General features: G+C 44.9%; 1 long non-coding RNA gene across 1 annotated transcript; it reads right to left on the reverse strand.

The window, feature by feature from the left end:
- Positions 1 to 5: 5 nt before the first annotated feature.
- LOC125960894 (uncharacterized) lies at positions 6 to 17,999 on the reverse strand. Its single transcript, XR_007471027.1, has 4 exons — positions 15,664 to 17,999; positions 14,247 to 14,392; positions 6,892 to 7,121; positions 6 to 4,711 (listed from the first exon to the last, which is right to left on the reverse strand). It is a non-coding gene; the product is annotated as an uncharacterized LOC125960894 (long non-coding RNA).
- Position 18,000: the final 1 nt, after the last annotated feature.

The following is an 18,000-nucleotide window of genomic DNA, read 5'->3' on the forward strand; positions in this document are numbered from 1 at the left end:
TTTACACAGGCCTCTCACTGCTGTGGCCTCTCCCGTTGCAGAGCACAGGCTCCGGACGCGCAGGCTCAGCGGCCATGGCTCACGGGCCCAGCCGCTCCGCGGCATGTGGGATCCTCCCAGACCAGGGCACGAACCCGTGTCCCCTGCATCGGCAGGCGGACTCCCAACCCCTGTGCCACCAGGAACCCATGGTCTTTTAATTTAGATCAGACACATAGTCTCAGGACTTAATGAAGCTCGGGTTCTTGATTGTTTGTCACAGAAAGAATTCAGTGAAAGACAAAGTGATAGGTAAGAAGTAGATTTATTTAGAGAGAAACACACTCCACAGACAGACTGTGGGCCATCTCAGAAGGTGAGAGTGGCACCAGGGTATGGGGTTGTCAGTTTTTATAGGGGTGGGTAATTTCATAGGCTAATGAGTGGGAGGAGTATTCTAGCTATTTTGCGAAGGGACGGGACTTCCAGGAATTGGGCCACTGCCTAATTTTTGACCTTTATGGTCAGCCTTGGAACTGTCATGGCACCTGTGGGTGTGTCATTTAGCTTGCTGATGTGTTACAGTGAGTGTATACTTCTAGTAGAAGTCAACCGTCTGCCATCTTGGGCCTAATCAGCTTATGTCATGTCCTCAGGCTATGTCATTCTTTTAAAAGTTGTGCCCTGCCCCCTTCCCTCCTGTTTCAAAGAGAATGAAGCTCAGAAATGTTACACAACCAGCTCAACGGAAGCCCCCAGTGACACTGAGATCTGGGCCCCGCAGCCTGACTCATGCTCCTACCATGACACTCACTGTTTTTCATTGTAGTTGAAGTAGAAGCGGCCACAGTGAGGGGCCATAAAGAGTAGATAAAACAGAGAGAGAGGTTTTTAAAAAAATATTATTTTATAAATTTATTTATTTATTTTTGGCTGCATTGGGTCTTCGTTGTTGCCCACGGGCTTTCTCTACTTGGGGCAAGCGGGGGCTACTCTTCGTTGCAGTGCACAGGATTCTCATTGTGGTGGCTTCTCTTGTTGTGGAGCACGGGCTCTTAGGCGTGCAGGCTTCAGTAGTTGTGGCCTGTGGGCTCTAGAGCGCAGGCTTAGTAGCTGTGGTGCACTGGCTTAGCTGCTCTGTGTCATGTGGGATCTTCGCAGACCAGGGCTCGAACCCGTGTCCCCCGCATTGGCAGGCGGATTCTTAACCACTGCGCCACCAGGAAAGTCCGAGAGAGTTTCTTGACTGTCAGGGGGACTAGAGTCGGGAACTAAGGGGAAAACAAGGTGATCAGGTCACCAGGACAGCCATTGGTCCTGAAGGACAAGGAACCCTTGTTCCTGAGCTCCAAGGGTGGGTGGGGCACGCTTTGCCGTTTCTCAATCTCCTTCTCAGATCACATTAGGCCTCAAGAAACTGGAGCCAGTTTTTGTTCCCTAGGGCTTGAAAGAGCCTATCTAACTTGCTTTATTATGTTAATTGTGCAGATAACCATTATAAGCTAAACGGTCAGAGAGAAGGAAAAAAAGAAAGATTAAGGTAAATAAACCAGGAGCTGGAGTGCCCAGCTGAGCAGCAGATCAAAAGACAAAGGAATTGCCGGTCTTGGGACCTTAAAATCAGACAAAGCTCCCTCTGTAATTACAGGAGTCTGTGCATCAACACTACTGCCAATTTACTCTCCACTGTTTCACAGGTTCAATAGTTTTTCATGTCCTTTATTTATTTCATTGTCACATCCACCCTATGAGGCATGCCAGATAGGTACTACTACAGATGAAGAAGCTGAGGCCCAGGGATGGTGGGAATTGCCCAGGGTCATGCAATTTGATTGCTGCAGAGCCAGAACTGGAACCCATGGTTTCCCAGTGGGCGTGGAACCAGGTCACAGCAGTTCTTGAGAAGTGAGTGCATGCATCCCTTCCCAACTCCACGTTCAGCAGCAACGCTTTGGTAGCTTGATGGAGTATTTACACCATGGAAACAGGAAGCACTAGAAATCCGGGCTCCCTGACTCTCCCTGCCACCTACCAACACACCACTGATTTATCCCACTAATGTTTCAAGTTATTGCTGTAGAAATTGTTATGGCCCTTAAGATTTCAGTTGATGCAAAATAACTGAGGTAGGAAAGGGCTGTATTCCCAAACCCTTCAATCCCCCCTTTGTGGCAGCAGAAATCATAAGAACTAGCATTTATTTTAGGGCTTGCTGAGTGCTTTGTGCTCTGTGCTTTATGCATTATCTAATTTATTCCTCATTACAACCCTTTTCTATAGATGAAGACATTTGAGAACTTATGTAAATTGTTCAAGGTCACACAGTTAGAAAGTGGTGAAACTGGGATTCAAATCTAGGTTTGTCTGAACTTCTTAATCATGGTGCCACTGTCTTAGTTCCTATTATTTCATAAGTAGAACAGACTTTTCTTCTCAGTTCTACAGCACCCCTCCTTCTCCCATGCTGTAAACATATAATTGAATTATAACTAAAATCAATCAAGACAACTAATTTCTAACACATAATGAATATTTTAAGGACCATCTCAAACCTCAATAAAACTCCATAACCTATTAGACCATTCTAGCAATTTATAACAATGGCCTATAGAGAATGTCAGAATTGATATTCTGCTCTCATATTATTTCAACCAACAGAGATATTTTACATGATAATTGGCTCTTAGAAACCACAATCCAATTTAATTTATTTATGAATACCTTGTATTTATATTTCATGGATATTGTTTTAATTATTAAATCACTACATCTTGGAAAGAAATGTAATTTTGTTATAGAGCAAGTGTTCTTCATGTTGACATCTGTAATGCCATTTTAAAAGTGTATGAGGGTAGGGCTTCCCTGGTGGCGCAGTGGTTGAGAGTCCGCCTGCCGATGCAGGGGACATGGGTTCGTGCCCCGGTCTGGGAAGATCCCACATGCCGTGGAGCGGCTGGGCCCGTGAGCCATGGCCGCTGAGCCTGCGCGTCCGGAGCCTGCGCTCCGCAATGGGAGAGGCCACAAGAGTGAGAGGCCCATGTACCGCAAAAACAAAAACAAAACAAAACAAAACAAAACAAAAAAGTGTATGAGGATAAAAAGATTGCCTAGGTTTCAAAAACAAAATCTGGCAGATTTAGCTGGAAAACATTTTGTCGGAAAATAAATACTACACATTCAGAACTATTTAGAGTTCTAAAGTAATTATCTTGATAATTAAGGGGAAAAACCCACCTGCTAATGCACTTTAACCTGTAGTGTCCAGAATTAATATCCTAATTCAGAGAGATGGGCTGACTTGAATTAGACAACCAAGTCAGGAGGGCAGCACCACTGAATCAACAGAGCATGGATTTGGGGTTGGCAGCAGGGACCTGGCTTCAAATCCCAGCTCTGCCATTTTCCATCTGTATGAACTTGGGTGAGGTTCTGAACCCACTCTGAACATTGGTTTCCCTAGGATCAACAATACCTACCAAACAACAGAGTTATGGTGAGGATAGAACTGGTTATATAATTTGCAGGGTACAGTGCAAAACGAAAATTCCTTGCTCAGAAGACATTAAGAATCTCAAGATGACAACAACAGCAGAGCAGTAAGCCAAGTGCAGGGGCCCTCCTAAGAGTGGGCCCCTGTGAACTACATGGGTCATGTACCCATGCAGCTGGCCGAGGGTAGGATTATATTAAATGCCGCATGTAAACTGCATCCCACTTGGGAGGTGCCTGAAGAATGTCAGCTATTTGTGTTTTGGCTCAGTTCGTCACTTTATTTTTATACAGCGTGGAAAAGAAATCTAATAGTCCCTCTTTTTTTTTTTTTGAAGATAGGTGCCAGTCAAGCTTCACAGAATAGGCTGATAGATATCTAGCCCTGAAAGGGCTCAAAGCATAGCAGTTCAGGGTGCAGGGGGCACAGAACTCAGGAGAGCTGTGCCGACTCCCAGCCCACTCCACCGCCCTGCCCCACCTTTCCGTCAATTTTTGGAAGAGGAATAGAGATCGCAGGATTCTGTTTCTTAGCAGAGGTCTTGAAACCATAAAGCCAATCTCATGGGCTTTATACTACATTGAATTAAACTCCTAACTCTAATTTCACCAAATAGGGTTACTGGGAGACCAGGAAGTAAAGCTTGATAACTGAGTTCCACTGTCCAGAAGGAGTCAGGAGAGAACAGAAAATCAATTTCCTGACTGCGCAGAAGCTCATGAAGCTATTAAGATACGTTGGGACTAGTCTGATTCTTTGTAAGGAGGCAGACATTTCTGACAGACTGTTCACATAGAGGGGGCCCATATGGTTTTCTAAACATTTTTCTTTGGGGGTCCTCTTCATCGTGGGCTGATGGAGCCTCCGCTGATTGCCTTTGCTCTTACCTACTGCAGGTAAGAGCACCCTGACGAGACTAGGGATTGGAAAGGTGAGTGTCCCTGGGGTGGAGGCATTCATCAACCTCACGTGGATAATCTTGGGGGCTCCTTTTTGGGTCATTTTCCTAAAAACATGTGTCCAGCTTCTCCTCAAAGCCTACGACTCTGATTCTCACAGCTCCCCACTTTCTTCCATAGGACAGAAGGAAGCACCCCAATGTCTCCATGGTTTCAGAACACTCTCCATTTTGCATGCTGCTGTGCATTTCTACCTGAATAACAACCTAGAATTGTATTGAGCTTCAGTTTCTATATGCCTCGTCCAGCTGGTCGATGCAGGTCTCTACTTCATTCTGTGTGCCTTGAAAGTGGAGATAAAGACAAGGGTTGTTTTATAAAGTACTTTACATTTGGTACTCGGGGAGGGTATCTGTTGCTCACTTACTTTAGGATCTTCCACAGCACTCAGCACAATACCTTACATGTAGCAGGTGCTCAGTCATTATTTGTTGAATGAATATATTCCTATAGCACCATTTGTTTTTATCTATTTAGTTTTATCATGCCACCAAGACCATAACACCCTTGAAGCATTCATTTATAAAAATATTCACATTAGGGCTTCCCTGGTGGCACAGTAGTTAAGAACCTGCCTGCCAACGCAGGGGACATGGGTTCGAGCCCTGGTCCGGGAAGATCCCACATGCCGCGGAGCAACTAAACCTGTGCACCACAACTACTGAGCCTGCGCTCTAGACCCCGCGAGCCACAACTACTGAAGCCCGCGTGCCTAGAGCCCGTGCTCTGCAACAAGAGAAGCCACCTCAATGAGAAGCCTGCGCACAAAAACGAAGAGTAGCCCCTGCTCACCGCAATTAGAGAAAGCCCGCACGCAGCAATGAAGACCCAATGCAGCCAAAAATAAATAAATTGAAAAAATATATATTCACATGAAAAGATGCTCAACATCGCTAATTATTAGAGAAATGCAAATCAAAACTACAATGAGGGACTTCCTTGGTGGCGCAGTGGTTAAGAATCCGCCTGCCAATGCAGGGGACACGGGTTCAAGCCCTGATCCAAGAAGATCCCACATGCCGCGGAGCAACTAAGCCCGTGTGCCACAACTACTGAGCCTGTGCTCTAGAGCCCACAAGCCACAACTACTGAGCCCAAGTGCCACAACTACTGAAGCCCGCATGCCTAGAACCCGTGTTCCGCAACAAGAGAAGCCACTGCAATGAGAAACCCTCGCACTGCAACGAAGAGTAGCCTTCACTCGCCGCAACTAGAGAAAGCCTGTGCACAGCAATGAAGACCCAACACAGCCAAAAATAAATAAATATATATATATATTTATTAAAAAAAAAAACTACAATGAGTTATCACCTCACACTGGTCAGAATGGCCATCAACAAAAAGTCTATAAACAGGGCTTCCCTGGTGGCACAGTGGTTGAGATGCCGATGAAGGGGACGTGGGTTTGTGCCCCGGTCCAGGAGGATCCCACATGCCGCGGAGCGGCTGGGCCCGTGAGCCATGGCCACTGAGCCTGCACGTCCGGAGCCTGTGCTCTGCGACAGGAGAGGCCGCAGCGGTGAGAGACCCGTGTACCGCAAAAAAAAAGGGGGAAAAAAAAGTCTATAAACAATAAACGCTGGAGAGTGTGTGGAGAAAAGGGAACCCTTCTACACTGTTGGTGGGAATGTAAACTGGTACAGCCACTATGGAGAACAGTATGGAGGTTCCTTAAAAAAGTGAAAATAGAACTACCATATGATCCAGCAATCCCACTCCTGGGCATATATCCAGAGAAGACCATAATTCGAAAAGAGACATGCACCCCTATGCTCACTGTAGCACTATTTACAATGGCCAAGACATGGAAGCAACCTAAATGTCCACTGACAGAAGATGTGCTACATATATACAATGGAATATTACTCAGCTATAAAAAAGGAATGAAATAGTACCATTTGCAGCAACATGGATGGGCCTAGAGATTATCATACTAAGTGAAGTCAGAGGAAGACAAATATCATATGATATTGCTTATATATGGAATCTAAAAAGTGTTACAAATGAACTTACTTACAAAACAGAAACACACTCACAGACTTAGAAAACAAACTTATGGTTATCAAAGGGGAAAGGTGCGGGGGAGGGATAAATTAGGAGGTTGGGATTAACATATACACACTACTATATATAAAATAGATAACTAATAAGGACCTACTATATAGCACAGGGAATTCTTCTCAATACTCTGTAATAACCTACAGAGGAAAATAATCTGAAAAAGAATAGGTATACAATATGTATATGTGTAACTGAATCACTTTGCTGTACACTTGAAATTAACACATTGTAAATCAACTATACTTAAATATAAAATAATTTTTTTGATTTATTGAGTGCCTGCTGTGCAACAGGAAAATTCTGAAAACGAAAGGAATGAACATGATTAACTCTATCAAATATTACAACATATGCTCTTGTACAATAACAATGTGGCATATCTAGAGAGGGAAAGCAACTCACTGGGCGAGAGCAGGTTCAGTCATCTAACCACAGATCTTCGCAGGGACTGGAGTTTCTCTCACTGCTGGGACTGAGATCTGGCGAGGGTGAGGGTCCCAGTGCAACATCCAGGATGGAGAAGATCAGCTTTGGGATGGTTTGTGACAATAACTACGGAACCACACTTCTTGTCAACTGGGGGCTTCCCCAAACAAGTTGGAACCTGGTGTCTTCTTAGTCCATTTGGGCTCCTATAACAAGAATACCACAGAGTGGGTAGCTTAAACAATAAAATTTTATTTCTCACACTTCTGGAAGCTGGAAAGTCCAAGATCAAGGGGCCGGCAGGCCTGGGGTCTGGCGAGAGCCTGCTTCTGGCTCATAGATGGCTGTCTTCTTGCTGTGTCCTCACAAGGTGGAAGGGGCAAAGGAGCTCTCTGGGATCTCTTTTATAAGGCACTAATCCCATTCACGTGGACTCCACCCTCATGACCTATGCTCATCCCAAAGGCCTTACCTCCTAATACCATCATATTGGGAATTAGGTTTCATATACGAATTTTGGAGGGGTACAAATATGCAACCTATAGCACCTGTCAAGTGCAAGTTTGTTCTCAGAAGCACCAGGGCTTGGTGTGATAAACACAGCCTTCAGATCAAGCAGGATGATCTCCTCCATTACTTGCTAGCTGAGCTTCCTAGGGCAAGTTGTTTCACCTCTCTGAGCTGTAGCTATTTCACCTGCAGAATGAAGGCACCTAAACCTATTAGACACCTAATAAGGAATAGCTATCACAGTGTCTTGACAATGGGGCTGATACAAGGATAGGCTCAAAATGTGTATCTGGCTAAAGGTTAAAGTACTATCTCTACCTTTTCTAATCAGAGCTGCATAAGGCTAATTGATAGCATAATTCTGGAGCCTAAGAAATGAGTGCCTCTTATAGAACTGAATTGTCAAGGGACGAGCTGAGGCAATAATCAATCCCTCTACAGCAGTGCTTCTCAACACAATCAAACCCAATGCCTCTCTTTTATAACCATTTTAATGCTTTGTATTAGTCAAGGTTCTCCAGAGAAACAGAATCAATAGGATATATGTAGATATACAAGAGGAGATTTGTTATGGGAATTGGATCATGTGATTATGGAGGCTGAGATATGCCATCTGCAAGCTGGAGAGCCAGGGCAGCTGGTGGTATCATTCAGTCCAAGTCTAAAGGCCTGAGAACCAGGAGCTCTGATGTCTGAGGACAGAAGATGGATGTCCCAGCTCAAGGAGAGAAAGGGAATTGCCCTTCCTTCGCCTTTTTTGTTCTATTCAGGCCCGCAAAGGATTGGATGATGCCCACCCACACCGGCGAAGGATCTTCTTTACTCAGTCTACTACTGGTCTACTGATTCAAATGCTAATCTCTTCCAGAAACACCCTCACGGACACAACCAGAAACCAGCTATCTAGGCATCCCTTAGCCCTGTCAAGTTGACACGTAAAACTAACCATCATGTGCCCCTTTACAGTGTTGAAGCTCATAATTATTAACACCTATCTATGTGCATAATTTCAAAGAAAAATAACACCCTGCAATAAAAAGGAGAAATAAAAGCAATGTATAATATTACTTATATGTATGTAGCTCAATGTGTAAATGCTTAAGCACACTACATCAGAAGAAAAAAGGTGCCTTCCTGACATTTTCACAAGCCCTCTGGAGCCCACGTGGTTCTGCCTCCTACCCAGTTCTAAGGGCAGGGGGAGTAGGTATCAGGCATCAGTCAACTCCTGGTACATTAATCTTCACCCTCTCACCCCCAGCCCCTACCTTGACCCCATCACCAACAAGGAATGAGGCAAAGCATCCAGGATATGTTCTAGCCCTTTCTACCCTCCCCCACAAAGCTCTGCCTCTCCAGGGCGAGGAAGATGTAGCAGAAGAACCAGGAAGGCCTTTGATACCCCGAGTCTCAGCCTCAGAGGAGATGAGGGCCATCAGGGCTCTCTGTTCTTTCTGAAGGATGAGGAGAGCAAGGAGGGGTGCTTAGCTGTCCGACCCATCTCTCACCTCCCAGCAGGAACTAGGGTGCTGCACTCTGACCCCAGCTGTCTTCAGCTTGCGGGCCCTCTCTCAGGCTGGCTGGCTGGCTAGCTGATCCCTGGTTTCCAACTCTTCTACGGCTGGGGCAGACCCAGCTGACAGGCCTGCACTCCTTGAGGCTGGGCCTGGGTCTGCAAATATGTGATGAGGGGTCCCAAAACCTTGGGCACAAGAAGGACAGTGTCAACTGCCCTCCTGCAGCAGGACTTTCTCATAGGCTGACCATGAGGTGTGCTCACTGGCAGGGTGGGGGGCTCCGGTGCACCAGCACAGCAGAGGGAGCAAGGCCTGTCACTCAGGCTAGGCTCTCTTTGGCCCTTTCTTCTCAGGGGCGAATGAGTCATTTGGACAAGACATACAAACCCTCCCCCAGTGGTGCCTCATGGCCACAGCACCCGTGATCAGGGTCTTTGCTCAAGCCCAAGAATGGGAGCTTCTCTGGCCACTGGGGAGTTGTATTCAAGCCTGCCCAGAACTTGCTTTAAAGCTGTGAAGCGGGAGAAGCAGGGTTCTGAGCCGTTCTCTGGGCTTCCTAGCTACACGGGCAAGGGATCTACTCTGAGCCGATTCTTGGGCCTGGTTGTTCCCCAGGGACTGCCATCATCTCTGTCCACGGGGAGCAGGGGCCTGAAGTGGCTGGCCTATTTCCTGGGAGGTCTGGCATTTCCTCTTGCCAGACCCAGGTGCGCCCACTGCTTGAGGGAAAAAAAATGCCAGCTAAGAAAATGGTCCAATGGCGCTCCCTGCTGGTCATATGCTAGACTGCGTGGCTTTGCAGACGGACATGCCAACCTGTTGTTTCTCACTTGGGAGAGGAGACTGACTTATTTTTAAAAGCACTATATTAGGTAACTATTGCTGCAGAAAAAATGAGTGGCTTAAAAAAACAATACTGTTTGTATGGGTCAGGAATTTGGTGTGGCTGGGCAGTTCTGGCTCCAGGTCTCCCATCACGTGGCCATGAGACATCAGCCAGGCCTGCAGCCATCTCAGGGACTCACTTCAGAGGTGGTGCATTAAAATGGCTGGCAAGTTTGTGCTGGCTGTTCGCAAGGGGCCTCAGGGCCTTTCCATGGGGGCCTCTCCACAGCTGCTTGCCCGATCTCATGGCATTGGAGACTGACATCCCCTGGAGCAAGTGATTCAAGACGGTGAAGTGGAAGCTCAGATGGTTTTTACCACTTGGCCCTGGAAGTCACACACTGTCACTTGCACGATATTCACACAAACTAGCTGTGATTCAGTGTGGGAGTAAACTACACGAGGATATGAATTCCAGAAGGTGAGGATCCCTGGTGCCATCTTGGAGGCTGGCTACAGCAAGCACCTACCATGTGCTAGGTAGTGTGTGAATAATATATAACATCAAACAGAGCATACAATTTGCAATTATTGCATGTTGACTATGTGTCCAGGTGCTCAGTACTTTCCCTGAGTTATCTCGTTTATCTTCACAACCCTACCAGTTTGGTCCTGTTATCACCCATGGAAGAGGTTAGGAAATTGGGACTTAGGGAGGTTAGATAGTGAGGTCACATGGCTGATAAGTGGTTGAGTCAACATTCAAGACTTTGTTCTGTGTTCACTATGCTGAATGCCTTTCTAGGCATTTAGAGCTAACAACCAAGGAGGTGGGCACAGATGAGGAAACTGAAGCTCAGAGAGGTCAAATAACATAGTCAAGTTTACAGAACCAGTCAACGGCAGAGCCAGGATTTGAACAGAGGTGACACCAGAGCCCATGCTCTGTCCACCCCACTGCATTGCTCCAGAACAGAGGAGAAAGATACAGAAAGAATACAAAGAACTTTGAGGTAGCCAGCCCATCCAGTGCCTTTGTATCTATCAGAAGACACACCCTCTGGGAGGCTGTAGTTCTGCAGGCGCTGGGCTTAGCAAGCTCAGTCCTTACTTTCCTCCTGGGCTAGGTGCTCCTGCCCAGGGCAAAATCTGAGTGTGGTATCCCTCGGGTAGGAAGCTAACAGGTAGACAAATGGGAGAGAAGTGGTCATAAGCTTAAGAGGGTGGTGGCAGGGGAAAAGGAAAGGGGATGGGAGGAATAATAAACAAAAAAGGAGAAGGGAGAGAGAAAATTTTATGAGGAGGGGAAGAACAGGGAAAAACGATAAAAAACAGACCAGGTGCATGGGGCCTGATTAGTCCTCCCAGGTGAATGCTTGGGACCTTCTCGACGTGTGGCGGGGAAAGCAGAAGACCAAGTGTGTGAAGTCCTTCGACTCCAGTTCACACATTCCTCCCCACCTCCATCACTAGTCTGGGGAATGGGGAGAAGGAACGACACTGGCCAGAGGACAACCTGGTTTCAGGTAAAATGGGGTACAGCAGGGTGGGCAGCCTCCTGGGGACCCAGGGAAACCCAATGCAGAGGATAACCACTAGAGTATCAGAGAGCTGATGGATGGATCGATTAACTAGAAGATAAAACTGGAGAGTATAATTGATGGCTTCATCATTGCTTTTCTTTGCAGTTTGATCTCCAGAGCTAATTGTTTAACTGGCAGGTTCAGCTTTATTAGTGGCCGCTGATGATCTAATGTCTGCTTGCTTTTGCATTTGAGTTTGTCAAGTTTTACTTTCACAGCAGGTTATGGAGTCAGAAGCCACCTGGAGGGGCTGATAATTTGAAGTATAAAGAGTTATGAGACTCAGAGGCAGAAAAACCTGGATTTGAGTCCTAGTTTCACAGCAGCTGGAGATGACAAGCTGCCACCCCCGCCCCAGTAGCCACGAGTGCTCCCACAATCAAGCTTCACTTGGGCTGCCTCTCTGGAAAGTTCAGTAGCCTCCCAGAGGCCAGTCTCTAGAAGGAGGGTGAAGCAGAAAACTCACTTTTTTCCTGCCTCCTCTACTCCAATAAGATCTCACAGTTGCCAACTGGCCTAAAAAACATATCTGTTTGTTTCACTCTTCCACTCATAATCTTGCAATGATTTCCATCTACCTATGGCATAAAATTCAAATTCCTGAACTTTTGCTTATGCTGTTACTTTTTATTGAAAATCTTCTACCTCTCTCTGCCTGGTACTCTCCTATTCAAACTTCAACTTGATTATCCACCCATTCATCCATCCATCCATCCATCCATCCTGCATCCTGAAACTCTACTTCAGTGCTTCCTAAGCTTGTCTGCACATTGGAATCACCTGGGGAGAGTTGAAAAAAATGCTGATATCCTATCTCATCTTCAGAGACTGTGATTTAATTGGCCTGGAGTGTGGCCTGGGCTTCAGAAGTTTAAAAAGATCCTCAGGTGATTCTAATGTGTAGCTAAGTTTTGGGACCACTGCCCCACCACTCTGTACCATATACTGTAATAGCCCCTGAGGACTTAGAGATAAAAGTTGGTTTAGACTAGAAATTTAGTGTAGAAGGAGAAATAGATTGGTAAATATATAATTACCCAACAATGTACACAAGTGCTATGAAAGAGGTAAGCCAGGTATTCTCGGGAAGGTACAGGAGGAGCACATAACCCACAGTGGTGGGACTGAGGGATGGTGGTCAGGGCTGCCAAGTCTTCCAGGACAAGAAGGGGGTAGGCATCCCAGTCGGATGGAAACCTGAACACAGCACAGCAAGCTGGAGAAAGCATGTCACTTTTGGGGGTGGACAAGAACTTAAGGTGACTGAAGCTTTGCGGGCAGTGAGCTTGTGGAGGCTGATGGGGCCTTACAGGGAGCACGAACTGGAGAGCTAATGAAGGCAGTGTCAGTGGCAGGGCAGGTAGGGCACTTGGTGAACTTCTCCAGGGAAGTCTCCCTCACATCTTCTCCACCTGCACACTCCAGCCCACGACAGAGCCCTAACCTTCCTTATGCCTCTGGCCCGTAGCTCTGTGCCTGGCAGAGAATAACTGCCCACACCTCATGTCACATGGTGAGGTAGAGAAAACATAGGCTTCGGTGTCAGACCAACTTGATTCAAGACCCAGCTCCAGCGGTATGATATTGGGTGAGTCAGCCATGTTCTCTGATCTTGGTTTTCTCCACTATAAAATGGAGAAAATGCCAAGCTCATGAGATGACACTGAGGATCAGAAGAAATTCAACAGTGTTTTTCACAGTATGGTCCTTGGACCATCAGCCTCAGCACTGCCTGGGAATTTGTTAGAAATGCAAATTCTTGGGCCCCATCCCAGACCTGCTGACTCAGAAACCCTGTGCAAGATGCCAGCACTCTGTGTTTTCACACACCCTGCAGTTAGTTCTAATACATGCTGAAGTTTGAGAAACACTGATGTAACTGCCTCATCCCTGTGCTTGCTTTTCTGGAAACCTACATTACTCCTAAAAAGTAGAACAATCGAACCAGCCACAGAGCTCCAGCCTCTGCTCTGGCCCCCCCTTTCCTTCTTATTGGTCACTGCAGATGTGAGGCTCAGGAGGTCAGGCTTTGAAGTCAGTATGTCTGAGAGGGAGTTCCATGCCAGCTGTGTGTGTGTGTGTGTGTGTGTGTGTGTGTGTGTGTGTGTGTGTGTGTGCCTATGCAGATTTTTGACCTCTAGTAAAGCTGTGTGACCTTGACCTCTAAGTATGTGTTTCCTCATCTGGAAACGGAATTGCTAATACCTATGGGCCAGTCACAGGTCTAAGTACTTTCCACATATTGATGCATTTTATCCTCACCACAGCCCTATGGAGTTAGTACAATTATTATCCCCATTTTAGAGACAAGGAAGCCAAGGCACAGAAAGGTTAAGAAACTTGCTCGAGGGCACACAGTTCTTAAGTGTTACAGCTGAGATTCAGGCACAGGCCCTCTGGCCACGGAGTCCATGCTCTTAGGCAGTCTGCCTCCAAAGTCTCCTCTGAAATATGAATAACGCATCCGACCTCTAGCATACTCTGTGGTTGTGTTGAAATGCCTCACCTAAAACAGTCTTCTCTCTGCTACTTACAGAGAACATGCCTTAGTCACTTCACCTCTCCTGGTCTTAGTTTCCAAATGTTTAAAATGAGAGGTTGGACTAGGTGAGGGATGTAAGCAGGAGCCCCTAAGGTGTAAAGAATAAGCTGTTTTGTTTATTTGACTTAAACCAAGCGTCTGTCTTTAATTGGTATATGCTCCCCCTCTTCACTCTATAACCACCCCTTTCAGTAGTCTTACACCAGGCCCACTTTCCTTATTTTAATGAACTGTCTGGCATCCAAAGGCATCTGAGTTTGAGATCACTAATCCGACAATGCCTAAATCTACAAGTTTACAATTCTTTCACCTTCGCCTTTCTTCTCCCCCAATCCAACTTAAAGAACACTTTACCTGGGCTGTTTCTTGTGCAAAGGCTCTGAGCCTTGGCCCCTGCCTTTCACTGTTACGGAAGTCCTCTACTTGGCATGTCTGTTGGAGGTGAGCTGGTGTTCCTTCTTTTCTCCATGTGCCCTGAAAATGCTGATTTACATTTGCTTCTGGAAGGGAGACAGAGGAAGCTCATTTTAGAATGTAAGGTTAATCCAATTTCAGAGTCCATTGCACATGGAAAGATGATTTCTGTTATTTCCATTTAAACTGGTAGGTTTCCTCTTTTCAAACTTAGAACTTAATTGCTGGAAAAACAAAGGCCTTTTATTCTGCTTTATGAGCTTGTGTACCCCTATGTTGAATGTCTTCATTTCCTGTAGCAGGAATACAGTCAGTATTGATACAGTGGCTTTGAGGATTTGTACTGGGCTTTGCAAACATCCTTCGTAAGGCTGCTGGGAAGTAGGTGCCAGGTGTTGCTGACTAATGACTAGCATATTGCCTGACACACGTAATAGGCACTCAGATATTGCTGAATATGGATAAATGAACGAGCAAATACTTTCTAGCAACTGGAGCCTAAGCTAATTAAATAACTCATTGAACCTCACTCAATTTATAGAAATGTTTTGTTTTTAGAATACTGTAGGGCTTATAGTTTTCACACATGTTCTCTAGAAATTAGTTTCCATATTTTTTTAAAGTTGAGGAAATGAGGCTTCAAGAGGTTAACTAACTTCAGAGTCACACTGTGATGTTCCTGTGACCTCAGGCTGTCATTGTCAAAAGACAATATCAAAAAATAGTTGTTGAAAAAAAATTTTGAAGTTGTGCAAGCTAAAGCTTTAGATACTAAAACAAACATGGCGGAAAAAAATCACTTACCATAAAAATCTGTAAATAGTACTATTACTTGTATAGTAATTCATAGTTTCTAGGGCATTTTCTCACGGACGATTTCATCTGACCCCCTGCAATTCTACTCCAGTGGGGTGAAATCGCCTCTCGCTTCAGGTTAGCTGACCATTAACAACAGTAACAGACTGCCCCAGATATTAACTCTTTTCCAAGGCAGGCCAGACTGGCACTTAAGAACTGAATATCCTGCATACTCCTGCCACCTACTGGTGCTGTTCTGGTAGCATGGGTTTCAGCTAATTTTATATTAACAAACGTTTTTTCTTCAGTGGGACCACTCGACTCTTTTACTCCTTATCACTCAAGTCCTTAAAAAGACCCCGCTGCCCCCATCTTTGAAACTCAATTTCTAAGGAGGCCACTCTGAAACAGGACCTAAGACTTTCTTAGGAAAGGGGTGGAAATACTTCTGACTCCTTTTGGCATACTGGCAGGTTTCAGAAATGTCTATGAGCACCTTCCAGTTGGCTTAGAGGCTGGAGGAAGGGAGGTGGCTTAGCCAGGGACAGAGAATACTCACGGATTTCACGCTTTCGTAGTATTGCCTCCACTTTGCCCAGTATTTTCTGGGAGGGCTACAGGTAGATAGCGGGTCAGCTGAGAAGGTAGTGTGCCAGATGCTGACAGCTTACTCCATGGCACCCCAACAGTTAGTGGAAGAGGAATGAAATTCTGGGGGACAACTGAAGCCAACGTCCTGACTCAGGGGCACACCAGTGAAGTTTCTCAAACTGCACCAATCCCTGAAAACCTCTGGTCAATACCTTTTTTCAAAGCTGGGCTTTGCTCTGGATACAAGTTTTTAAAATTATTACACAAAATCTGTCTATGTACTTTACTAGAAATCCAGGGCTGAGAGATGACTTGTTCATCTTTAGGGCAAATTACCAGAGTAGGATTAAAATGAGATGATCTGGTATATAAATAGTTTCTCATAATTTTAGGGTTCTTTAAAAATTGAACTAACACTATTATAGCAGTAGTGTGAAATAGGCTGAGGCAAACACGGGAGAAAGAAAATTGGATGTGAAAAGTAACTAGTGGAATTTTAGTGGAAATTCTTGCAGGATTCTTTTCAAAAAGTAAATTTGTCTGACTGGGGAGAAAACTTGTATGCTTTTTTCTTTATCACTGAGGTTGTATTTAATGAACTTTTAACCTTCCCTTCCTTCTGCTCCATGTTAGGACAAAAATAGAAGCTCTGACAATTTCTGAAAGCAAAGTAAAATGTCTATTGTAGCAGATGATGAAAGCTTTCTTATGGTCAAAGGTCAAGACAGTAACATTTGATAAACAGCAGATTTCATGCCCTAATTCCCTTAAAGATTTAGCAGTATATATCAAGACCAGGAAGGATTTATAAAACTTTGAAAGCATTCTGGTCATTCTTTAATTTAGAGCAAAATTAAGTTGTGAAGTGTTGTTCAGGATTATTGAAAAAAAACAGTAGTTATTTCAAACATTTGCATGATACTTAACAGGTTTTTAGGCCATATATTTCACTATATTCTAACCAGAATCATTTAAGATAGGGCTTGTTTTCATAATTCATACTTGAGAAAACTAAGGTTCAGAGGTTAAGTCACATACTTCCCAGTCACGCAGCTGATAAATCACAGCATTGAAGACAGGTCTTTATAAAGTCTAGTGATCTTTCTAGAAACTCTTCCCGAAACTTCTCCTCTCTTTAAACATCAGTTTATCTGACTATTGTACTTAACTGTTTAAAAGAGCCACTGTTTTTAAAAAGCAGGTGGAAATTAATCTGCTTTTTCTTAGTCATACTTCTAAGCCTGTGGGCCTCCTGTGATAAACACCTGCGTTTACCAGGTGGTAGCACACCAAAACTATACATTATTTTGTTTGAACAACCCTTTGAATAGTGATTCTCACATCTTAGCAATAGGTTATCTTTGCAGTTTTGTAAAAAATCTGATTTCTTGGCTCCACCTCAGGGACCAATCCAGTATAGTGGGAGGGAATGGAGACATAATTCACTGTTAACAAGCCTCCCAAAATGGTCAAATTGCAGATGATTTTAAAGAACATAAATATGGGCCTTCCCTGGTGGCACAGTGGTTAAGAATCCGCCTGCCAATGCTGGGGACAGGGGTTCGAGCCCTGGTCCAGGAAGATCCCACATGCCGCAGAGCAATTAAACCCGTGCGCCACAACTACTGAGCCTGCGCTCTAGAGCCTGCGAGTCACAATACTGAACCCGTGTGCCAGAACTACTGAAGCCTGCATGCCTAGAGCCCGTGCTCCACAACAGAAGCCACCGCAATGAGAAGCCCGTGCACCACGATGAAGAGCAGCCCCCGCTCGTCCCAACTAGAGAAAGCCCGCGTGCAGCAACGAAGACGCAACGCAGCCAAAAATAAATTAATTAATTAAAATAAATAAGTAAAGCAATGCCCAGGATCACAAAACCCTTAATGGTGCTTTGAAATGTATATTTTTTTGCCTTAATGTAGAAAAGTTTCAATTTGGGAAGTACCAATATTTTAAAATAAAGAAGCCATACAATTCATATCCAATTTAGGATGAGTATCCATGCTAATTTCTCCTCTTAGTTGTGCTTTATTTCTATAACAGATATCTTCTTATCATTGCAATGTGCTACCTTAAAAGGAGTTTTTCAGTTTAATCTTGCTCTATTCCCAATTCACACCTTTCCTAGATTAAGTTTTGGTTTTATATGGCTCCTCGTGGGAAACCAGTGTTAAAAAGTGACATGCAATTAATTAGTGGATCTGTTTGAACTGTGAGGTATTTTTAACTGTTGTAAAAATGAAATCCATAAACCTGTCTCTGAATATTGTACAGTTGGTAGTTTCCAAATCCTGCCTGATCAAAA

This window comes from Orcinus orca, chromosome 13 (genome assembly GCF_937001465.1).
Source record: "Orcinus orca chromosome 13, mOrcOrc1.1, whole genome shotgun sequence".
NCBI classification, from domain to species: Eukaryota; Metazoa; Chordata; class Mammalia; order Artiodactyla; family Delphinidae; genus Orcinus; species Orcinus orca.